General features: G+C 50.6%; 1 long non-coding RNA gene across 1 annotated transcript in view; it reads left to right on the top strand.

Annotated features, from left to right (window-relative positions):
- The first annotated feature begins 3,964 nt into the window (after positions 1-3,964).
- Positions 3,965-9,380, top strand: part of LOC129206990 (uncharacterized) — a 36,471-nt gene continuing 31,055 nt past the window's right edge. Inside the window, exon 1 of the long non-coding RNA XR_008577338.1 lies at positions 3,965-4,033. This is a non-coding gene — a long non-coding RNA (uncharacterized LOC129206990). The remainder of the gene's footprint in view (positions 4,034-9,380) is intronic.

The following is a 9,380-nucleotide window of genomic DNA, read 5'->3' as shown; positions in this document are numbered from 1 at the left end:
TTTTTCCTCCAAGTTTGCATCTTTCAAGGATGGGGGGCTTGGTGCAGCTCTGAACAGTCGGAATTGCCCTCAACACGCCCAAGACAATGTGAGCAGGACTGGTTCCTTTCTCACTAGGCTTTGGACATTCTTCGCCCCCCAGCATCCTTCTGTCCTCTGGGTTATCGTCTGGGCTGTGCTTCTCTGGGCTGTGTTGCTGCGTATCCCCCTCAGCAGACCTGGTGTCAGGGCTGTGGGCTTCAACCGAAACATTGGCACACGTGGGAGAGAGACGAGATGCTAAGGCGGCAGTTGTGTGCGCACCAGACTCAAACACAGGCATCACATCTCAGCTCCTACATCGATGTTTAAGCATGCAAAGAAGTGGCCTGGCTGTCAAAGAGACTGAGCATCTGCCGGTATGTGTCAGGGCTCCAGACTTCTCCCGAAAAGAAGCATCTCCATCGATACTTACCTTTGGCTTTAGGAGTTTCTCCTAGATGCCCGGGACTTAGTAAATTCCAATCGTGAGTCCTTGCAAACCGCTCGGCAGAGCTGGTCTCCTTAACAAAGAGCAACCACCTTTCCGCACTGCAAAAGCAAAACCTCATCAAAGGAGAGGACCCAACCTTGGCAGGGGGGTAAGCGGGGCTGTAAGCTACTGTTAATAGCTGAAGGAGCCCAGCTCCCCTCCCTTCCCCCAGCTCACCACAAGGACCTCCTGAGAGTAGACAAAAGAAAGCTTGGAGGGTTAATCTCCCTGAGAAAAACAAGTGATTTTCCAGTAAACAACTGCAATAGCAAACAATGGGGGTGAAAAATAGCGATCATAAAATAGTCTGCTCCGAGGAAGAGGCAACCCAGTAAGAGAGGTGTCTCTCCGGCTGGGGGAAAAACAAGGCAGCAGTTTGGTGAAGCTTCAGCAGCAGCAGCAGCAGCAGCAAAATAAACCCCACAAGTTGCCACTGGATCTACTTGTGTTTGTGCCTTTTGATCTTTTAATTGCTTCTTAGTTATCCTTCAGTGCAAATAAATAGTGCATTGTGTCAAGAAAGAGCAGGGGGGCGGGGAAGGGAAGAAAGAGACACAAAAGAAAGAGCTGTCGCCCAGAAGAGAAAAGGAACAGGTTCTTTCCCCCCACCTTTAAAGGAGTGAATATTTGGGGGGGGGGGGGGAGAAGGGGGAGAAGGGGATAGGATTAGAAATCAAAGCGAAATTGGTGAGAAGCACATTAAGCCTCGGGCATCCTTACAGTAGGAAGAAAAGAGGGAGGTGGTAAAACCCTCTGGGAGTTTATTCGGTGAGTTATGAGAGGATCCACGAGTGTAATATTGTTAAAGGTCAGCCTAAACCTAATTTAAACTAGGGATGTGTGACCTCCGCCCTTCATTTAATACAGTCATAAGGAACATTATGCTGCAGATAGCTGGAACAATAGCTGCCTCCACCCCAAACTCCAGCCCCTGGCATTGCCTGCAAGGAGGGCCTGCGAAGGAGAGCACGAGGAGGACCAGTAAAGCCAAGGACAGGGCTAACCTGAGGACTGGGAGGCAGAAAGAGAGAGAGGAGGGCCTCTGGACCACAGCACTGACTGCAAAGGGGCTTGCAGAAACACAGCATCCCAGGAAGCATTTTGATTTGTAAGTGGATGGGGCTGCAGCAGAGCATCACCTGAAGCCATTGGAAATGCAATAAAAACAGCCCACCGCATCTTGCATTTGTCTGACCTCCATGGTCATTGGTGTGGTTCAGGAGAGAAATCGTGGTTATGGGTTCCATTAAATTTGCAAGGAGCAAGGACAGCGTTTGCAAAGCAAAGTCAGCCAAAGTGAGCTGAAACTAAATTAATCTAAAGTGGGAGCTGAAATAAAAGCAACATCTGAAAGGTGCCCTGAAACGACCAGGGGATGCCCAGGACTCGAAGGGAAAATGTCTGCTGCTGCAGTGGCTATGGAAGCATTTGGGCAGGCTGCAAAGCCCCCTGACGGCGCTGCCCATCTGAGCTGATCAAAGCTGCTCGTGGGTGGCCACCAACATGTGGCGATGGGCCGGAAAGCTTTCCAGGGAAAGGGGGAAGAACAGGAAAGCTTGGGCCAGCCTGGACTTTGCAAGCAGGGATGTGAGCTTCAGCAAAGGCAGAGGAATGTAAATAGCTGCAGAAATGCAGTGGTCACAGGCCAGGGTGGATGTTAGTGATGCTGCCGGTGAGCTGAGCCAAGCAGATACCTTCAGGGAAGGGGACATTTACATCATTTTTCCCTTCCTCTCCACCTATAATCCAAAGAGGGGAGAGGTCAACTAATCCCAGCCCAACCAAGGCACCCTGTGATGCTCATTTGGCTTATTTCACAATTATACCACAAATGACAATGTGAGCAGAACGGGGATTTGAGGCGCATGGTTCAGGTGCTGTGCCTACAGCATCGCAAAGGTAACCCCAGTTTGTAAAGCACCTTATAGTCTCATATGTCAAGAGTGAGGACAACCAGGAGAAATCAGACTGCTTTACTGACATGCCCAAAAGATCTGGCCACCGCAGGTTGAGATGTCCAAGACGAGACAGAAGGGGGGTGAGGGTTGCCCATGGGTTTGGGTCTCCCGTCATTGAAGACTACGAGAAAAAGTCATCCCTAGTGAGAACAGAGTGATTAGCCAGAGTCCTAATACACAGCTGTTTAATGGCAGTGGAATAATTGTACTTGACCTAGAGAGTTTTTCAGTGGCTTTAAGAAAGCGATACCTTTTGTTTTGCACAACCCAGGAACCTGGCAATAACACCATGTCCTTGCATGCTGCTAAAATATATTGATCCTGGGGCACACTAAGCTGTTGGAACAGGAGAGATTCATTGGTGAAAGGGGATGTGATATATGGAAGGTCCCTGTGTGAAATTGAAGTCAAAGAACTAAGAGTTGCAGAAATAATTCACCTGGGGCCCCTGGTCAACAAGAAGCAAACAAGAGCGGAGGCTGGCAGATCTGCTCAGGGCTCCTGGCACCCCTGGGTGGGGAGAGCATTTCGGGGCCATGCTCCCAGCCCAGAGGGTTTCTGCTGCAGGATTGTTAAACGGGCAGGGGAAAAGCAGGATGCCCTTAGGCATCAGCAGAGTACGGGTTTTTGGCATGTTTAGAGTGAAAGTGTAGTAACTCCTGCCTAGGTCTGCCCATGTCCTGAAGCACTCGTTTGACTTAGGTGTTCAGGAGGGGTGTTGGCAGATGCATTCTGAGGACCCGGAGGCTGTTGAGCATAGCAAAAATGAAGTTATTCCAACGTAAGATATTGCACTGTGCCAGAGGAATTTGTGACAGTGGTAAAAGGCACAACTCTTTCATGCCTGTTTATATGGAGGACAAACTATATATTTTCTGTGGGCTGGACAGACTTGGTATTCCTGTAGTGCCTTTAAAAATTCCATGTCCCCAGCAACTGGAGAAAAGCTCCAGCTTGAGCAGCCTCGCTTGGCTCAAGAGTCTGCAGGAAGGAGGATGCAGGGTAGGGAGGTGTCACAGTGGCCAAGTGCAAGGTAGGAATTGAAAAAGCATGAATGATGTTCAGCAAGTGAAACTCGGTGGGTCCGCTTGTTGGTGTGCCTTCTGCAGCGTGTCCCAAAAGAAGGAGGCCACAGGATCTCAGATGATCCCAGAAAGGCAGAGAAGTGTCTCCTTTCTCCCCATTGTCTGTGGAACATCTCTTGGTCATACCTGGTTGCCAAAGCGGTATTCTGGCTCAGCTAACGGCTTCCCAAAAGGGATTTCTGAGAAGGGTGGAATAGGGTAGATAAGGAGAAATGCCTGCCCTCTCCCCAGCTTCTTTTCATTGCAGAGGGAGCCTGGAAGGCTCCAAGTTTTGTCTGATTATTTGTGTAAAAAATGTGCAACAAATACAGTAGCAGAGAAGGAAGATGTGTCTGTGCCTATATTAACAGCTAAGCACATCACCATTTCCTGTTTTCCTTTTTTTTTTTTTTTAAAGCATTTCCATGAAAACACTCACTGGAATGTCGTGGGGAAGAAGAAGTTCAAGCTCATTTAAGGACCAGTAAAAGCTCCAGCAGGTACAATTAGTTCTTCCAAGCACCAGGGTATGAAGTTGGCTTTTTATAGCATTGTGCAAATATGGGTCTGTCTGTGGAGCAAGCTCTGAGTAAAAACAGCTTGCAAATGAAATGCATTGCAGGAGGTGGTTGGAAACCCTTTGGACTAGAAGCTCTTTGGGCTGAAGGCTGTGCCCCATAGCTGTGTCCTTCCAGGGACAGCCTCATGAGGATCCTCTGGGAAGGCAGCGCTAGTAGCCTGCATCCTTGTGTCCCCAGGGGAGGAGCTGAGAAGTGGGAAGGTGGGCTGCAGGGATGCCACCCGCCTCCAAGCAGGAGCATGCTGTGCCCTCTAAAGGTGTCTGTGTCTCACCCCCCAGCACAGCACCCTCACCCACATGACTTCCCTCTGCCCTCACTTGGAGAACTCAGGGTTCACCCTTAAAAATGTTTTATCCTGCTCCTGGGAGCATCAGTATGAACTGGTCAGTCTGGCTGTGTGTTGCTGGATTCATGAGCAAAAGCAGGCGAGCTCTTAATAAATTCTTCTTCCTCAAAAAAAAAAAAAAGTCACAGCAGTTGTCGCTGAGGTCCTCTCCAGCAGCTTCAAGAGAGCAGCCATTGCTTAGTGGCTAGTGGCAATGCCTGCGATGGGCTGTGCCAGAGATGGATGCAGTCCTTGCATTGATTTTTCCTTGGTGCAGCTTCTTGGAGAGCTTTCCCTTGACTTTGTCCAGCAGTCAGCTCACTCAGCAAAGCTACCCAGGTGAGCAGGGCGGTATTTCCAACCATCTGCCACATCCTCCGGCATTCGCTACTGATGCAGCTCACGTATTGCAGATGTGCCCTTTGGAGGAGCATGCATTGAGTGCCCATTCAATACTCTGCAGAAAATCAGACGCAAGAGCCAGCTGGAAATATCACCATGCGATGGGCTATTTTTCCAAATGCCCAAGAGAGGTGATGACACCGAGCATAGAGGGTGATGCATTTTAGGGAATATACACGGGGCCCTTACTTGCCGCAGAGAGGTGGAGTGGTGCAGATACATCTCTGTTGTGTAATTAATGGCTTTGAAAAAAAAACCCTGAGCCTGTTGGCTAAGCCCGAATACCTCTGAGGGGTTCAGGAATCCCAGCTATGTATCTTTCAGGCGTTTCTTCCTCTGTTTTTTTTTTTTTTTTTTCTTTTTGCATTGCTGCTGTGCTTCAGTACGGGTCTTTGTTTGCAGCTTTCATTGTCTTTGGGCAGAGGGTTGGGTGGTAGCATGTCCCCCAGGCCAGGGCTTCACCCCTTATCAGAGACCCTTGTCTCCACCTCTGATTGCCAGCTCTGGTGGGGGCCACCCTATCACACCTTCAGGCTGGGGGCTTTTTGGGCAGGATAAATGAGCTACCAGGCCCAGCCACTGGTGTCCTCGGGTCTGAGCTGAGCAGTGAAGACCCCAAAAGAGGATGTGGGGCTGGGGTCCCACAGGCAGGTGGCTGTGGACGTGGAGAGAAGGGGCAGCGCGGGGCTCACACAGGGCTCCCATGCCCTGAGTGCAGCCTTCCTCGGCCACTGCATCCACATTGGGCAAGTCACTTAATTCCTCTCTAGTTTGCATCCCCATCCATCAGCTCAGGGCAGGAATAAATCTGTCCCCCGTTGCCCCATTCCTTTAGGGGCTGGGACTTTTGATACCTGTGGCTGGCAGTGGGCGTACAGGAGTTTGCAATAAGGTCCCCACTGCTTGCACCCTCCCCTTATTCCCACCCCTGCGGCAGGTGATGCAGGGACACCCTGTGCCCACCTGTGCTGCCAGCATCCCCTCCACACCACGCTGCCCTTGCCACGAGTGATGGACACCCACAGGGAGGTAGGAGGTGCGGGCAATTCATTTTCTCACTTAAACCAGTCTCTCATAATCATAACGAAGGAGGGGAGGCAACAGCACTTGGCAAAGCAACTAACACTAAGTGCATGTCACTAGAAGTGTTTATACTCCACTCCTGAAAAATCCACCAAGCGAGGCGATAATGTGGTGCAGCACTGGCAGAGCAGAGGCAGCCAAGATGGAGATTGCGCCCCAAGCCAGGTCCCAGCCATGCTGGGCTTGGGGATGTCACCAGCTCATCCTGGCAGGAGGCTCCCAGGGTGTCTCACACGGGGACAGTGGGTGGAGGGACAGGGGTACTTGGGGACAGCTTTGGGCTTCCTGCACGTTGTTCCACCTGGGACAACGCACCCTTGACAGCCTCGGCTCTACTGTCTTGTGTTGGCCATCAGCACTATTTAACCTTCAAGGACAGATGTATAGATGGGGTTGGCATCTCCAAGTAGTGTCGCAGGGCAAATAGGTATAATGCGATCCTGTGTGATGGGGGAAGCTTTTTTATGGTGCCAGTTGTGCTCCAGAAAAGCTCTGGTGGGAGAAGTAAGGGTTTTGTAGAGATCCCAGTGCTCCTGGAGCAGGAGACCTCACAGGGTAGGACCCTTGGGACTGCTATGCTAATTACTAGTTACTAGGAAGGTAACCCCCACCAAAAAAAAAAAAAATACATGTAGCTTTTCAAAACAGCAGGTGGTATGCCTGCATAGCACGTGCAGGAGTGTGTGTGTGTGCACACATGTATTTTTGTGCTGAGGGGGAAGCGAGTGCTTGGCTAAGTAGGTAGAACCAAATGGCAGGTGATTCAGATGCTACCTCCTATTTCTGGCACCATTTTGGCAGTGCCACTTGAGTCCCTGTCTCTTCATCAGCTGAAGATAACAGTCTCCAAAAAAGACCCTCCATGAAGCCCCGGTGCAAACCCCAAAGTCAACAGGCAAAGGGTTAACCGAATTCCCAAGGCAGGTGGGAGCGTGAGTCAGACTGGGTGATATCGCAGACATGTTATTTGAAAAGCTAAGAAATTGTGGAATTCCTCACCTAATCCAACTTCCCCACAGTTTAAAGAAAACTGCAACGCAAGATATCACTATGGCCAAGGGAGACCCCCCACGAACCTTTCCCTGCATGATCCATATGTGAATATAGGCACCGTCAGCCACCTCCCATGGCGCTGGGCTTCTAATCCTCAGTGAGTTTGCTCCTGGCAAAGCTTGTGGGATGCAGCCCCTATGATTAGCCCCCTAATGCCTTGACCCATACGAGCTGAAGGTGGCTCCTCCATCCCTGTGACATTGCTTGTGTGCAATGCATGGCCCTCCCTCACCCTGCGGTGGTCCCTCTGCCTTTATCTGAGCTGGGTGCAAGGACATGCTGCTCACGCCACAGTAGCCGAAGAGTAGTTAAAACACCTGCATGAACAAATGTTCGATGAGATAACACAAAAATTAGTGGAAATAATGCTCTTGACTTCAGCAGTCCCCAGTTTAGGGCATACCTAGTATGAGAGGTGGCTGCAGTGGCCTCTGTAGCTATGCAAATACCTGGACGTGATTAATGATTAGCAAGTGTAATTACAATAATGGCAATGGCATCCCTGGTTCAAATCTGACTGCCACTCCCCCTTTTATTTTTCCAGGTGGGTTTCTTGCTGAGCCATCTTAGTCTACCAGGTAGATCCTCATGCAGAAGAAGATTTTTTTTTTTTTTGCCTGGAAGTTGCATAGAATTTTGTTTAGATTTTTGCATTAAAGGCAAACATTTCAAATATGTACAGATCACACAGGTGTTTTTTAGTCAAAACAAGCACAGTAACCACAAGCAGTGCCAGACTGGAACAACCTCTTCTCCACTAACCTAATCCAAAGGGGGGGGAAAGATGTTTTCCAGAGATAGAATGAATTCCTTTGTCTCCCATGTGATATAAGGACAGAGAGAAATCTAGCAATGGATGGTAGGCAACCCCTAAAAGGGACTTTAAGAGGAAGGTTGCTTTCCCTCCAAGAAACCTTGATGTTGGAGCCAAGGAATGATTCCAAGCCAGACCTGCTAGGTTCCACTCCAGGGCTCCCGTCACCAGAGGTGATGAGTGCCTGCAACTGCTGTTTCTTACAAGATGTTTTGGTATACTTTTCCGGGTGAAACTCGCTGTTTCCAGTGAGTCAGCCCAGGGGCTTCAGACTCATTTGGGCAGGCTGAGTACTGCCCTCACTCCCTAATTAACTTGCATGAGCATCATCTCATATTTGCCCAAGTCACTGGGGTGTTCAAGATCTTCCATCCCAATCTCTCGTTGAGATCCCACTCATGTAGGGTAGCAGGTCCTACCCCAAAACCAGAACCGTCTTGGGGAGGGCAATATTTGTGGGGATGCCTCACTAATCCCCACACACCCCCCCCCCCGCCCAGCAATGCAATCAGGGCACAAAACCCCCCCGGTGGCTGATGCCTGTTTCATGGCCGCTTTCTCCCACCCACCGCCACCCTCGCCGTTCCCGGAGACCCACATGAAAGCAGTAATAGCACTGTTGGGGTATACAAAGTAAAAAGATGACTCACTGCAAAGCCTTTGCTCCCACCTTCGTGAGGCAACCAGATAGGGAGCAATCTCCTGGGGAAGGGGGGTGGAATTTCAGTCAGACTGATTTTTTCTGAAAACCTTTCATTTAGTCTAAACAACCGGCTTGGGATGTTGGCACTTGGTTTTTAAATTAAGCGTGCTTTTCTGGGCACGATTCTGCCAGGGTAACAATGCATGGAGCCAGGTTTTGGTCCTGGGGGTGAAAGCAGTCCCAGATCCCCACAATAAAATGGGAAACCAGCCCTTGAACTTCAGTAATTGCTTTGGAGGGTCTGCCCTGGCCGATGGGTAATCCCTGAGCCAGGGAACGGTGCTAACTTGCAAGTGGGCTGCGTGATTTGCACGAGGCCACCACAGAAGGCTGGGGCAGACGAAGTAGTTTCCACCTCACTTGGAGAGTTTCAGCAGTGGTTCCCACCTTCTGGGCTGCTCTTCTCCCTGCCACCAGCACGTGGGCTCTGGTTACCAAATGTGCCAGCCCCTGCAACCTGCCTTTCTCTACCCACCAGTTTCCAGCACCAGGATTGATCCTGTGATGCTTTTAAAAGTCCATCTGCTGGGGCGAGAGCATTGCAAGCTCTTAAGCCCAGAGGGAGGATGGAGCTCTCTTGCAGGCAGCAGCATCCCAAACCCAGCTGCCCCAGGCAGAGGGACTCCACTGTTGTGGGGTGGGAGGTGGAAGTGGTGCGAGGACGAGGATACCCATGCAAGGCTGCAGGAGCCACTTGGACCAGGCACAACGGACCATAGGGTGTGAGCACTTTGCTCGGTTTAACCTGGTCACGCTCCAGCTGGCTTTGGCGTTCAGCGCCTGGCTGGGAAGGCAGCGCTGCCACACTTTTACCCAAACAGCGGCTACTTCCTCACCTGCCTCTCCTCTGGCTTTGCCACAGCACAGGCTGTGGGGAGCCAGCCTC

Source organism: Grus americana, chromosome 5, assembly GCF_028858705.1.
Source record: "Grus americana isolate bGruAme1 chromosome 5, bGruAme1.mat, whole genome shotgun sequence".
NCBI classification, from domain to species: Eukaryota; Metazoa; Chordata; class Aves; order Gruiformes; family Gruidae; genus Grus; species Grus americana.
This window is presented reverse-complemented; position numbering and strand designations above follow the sequence as displayed.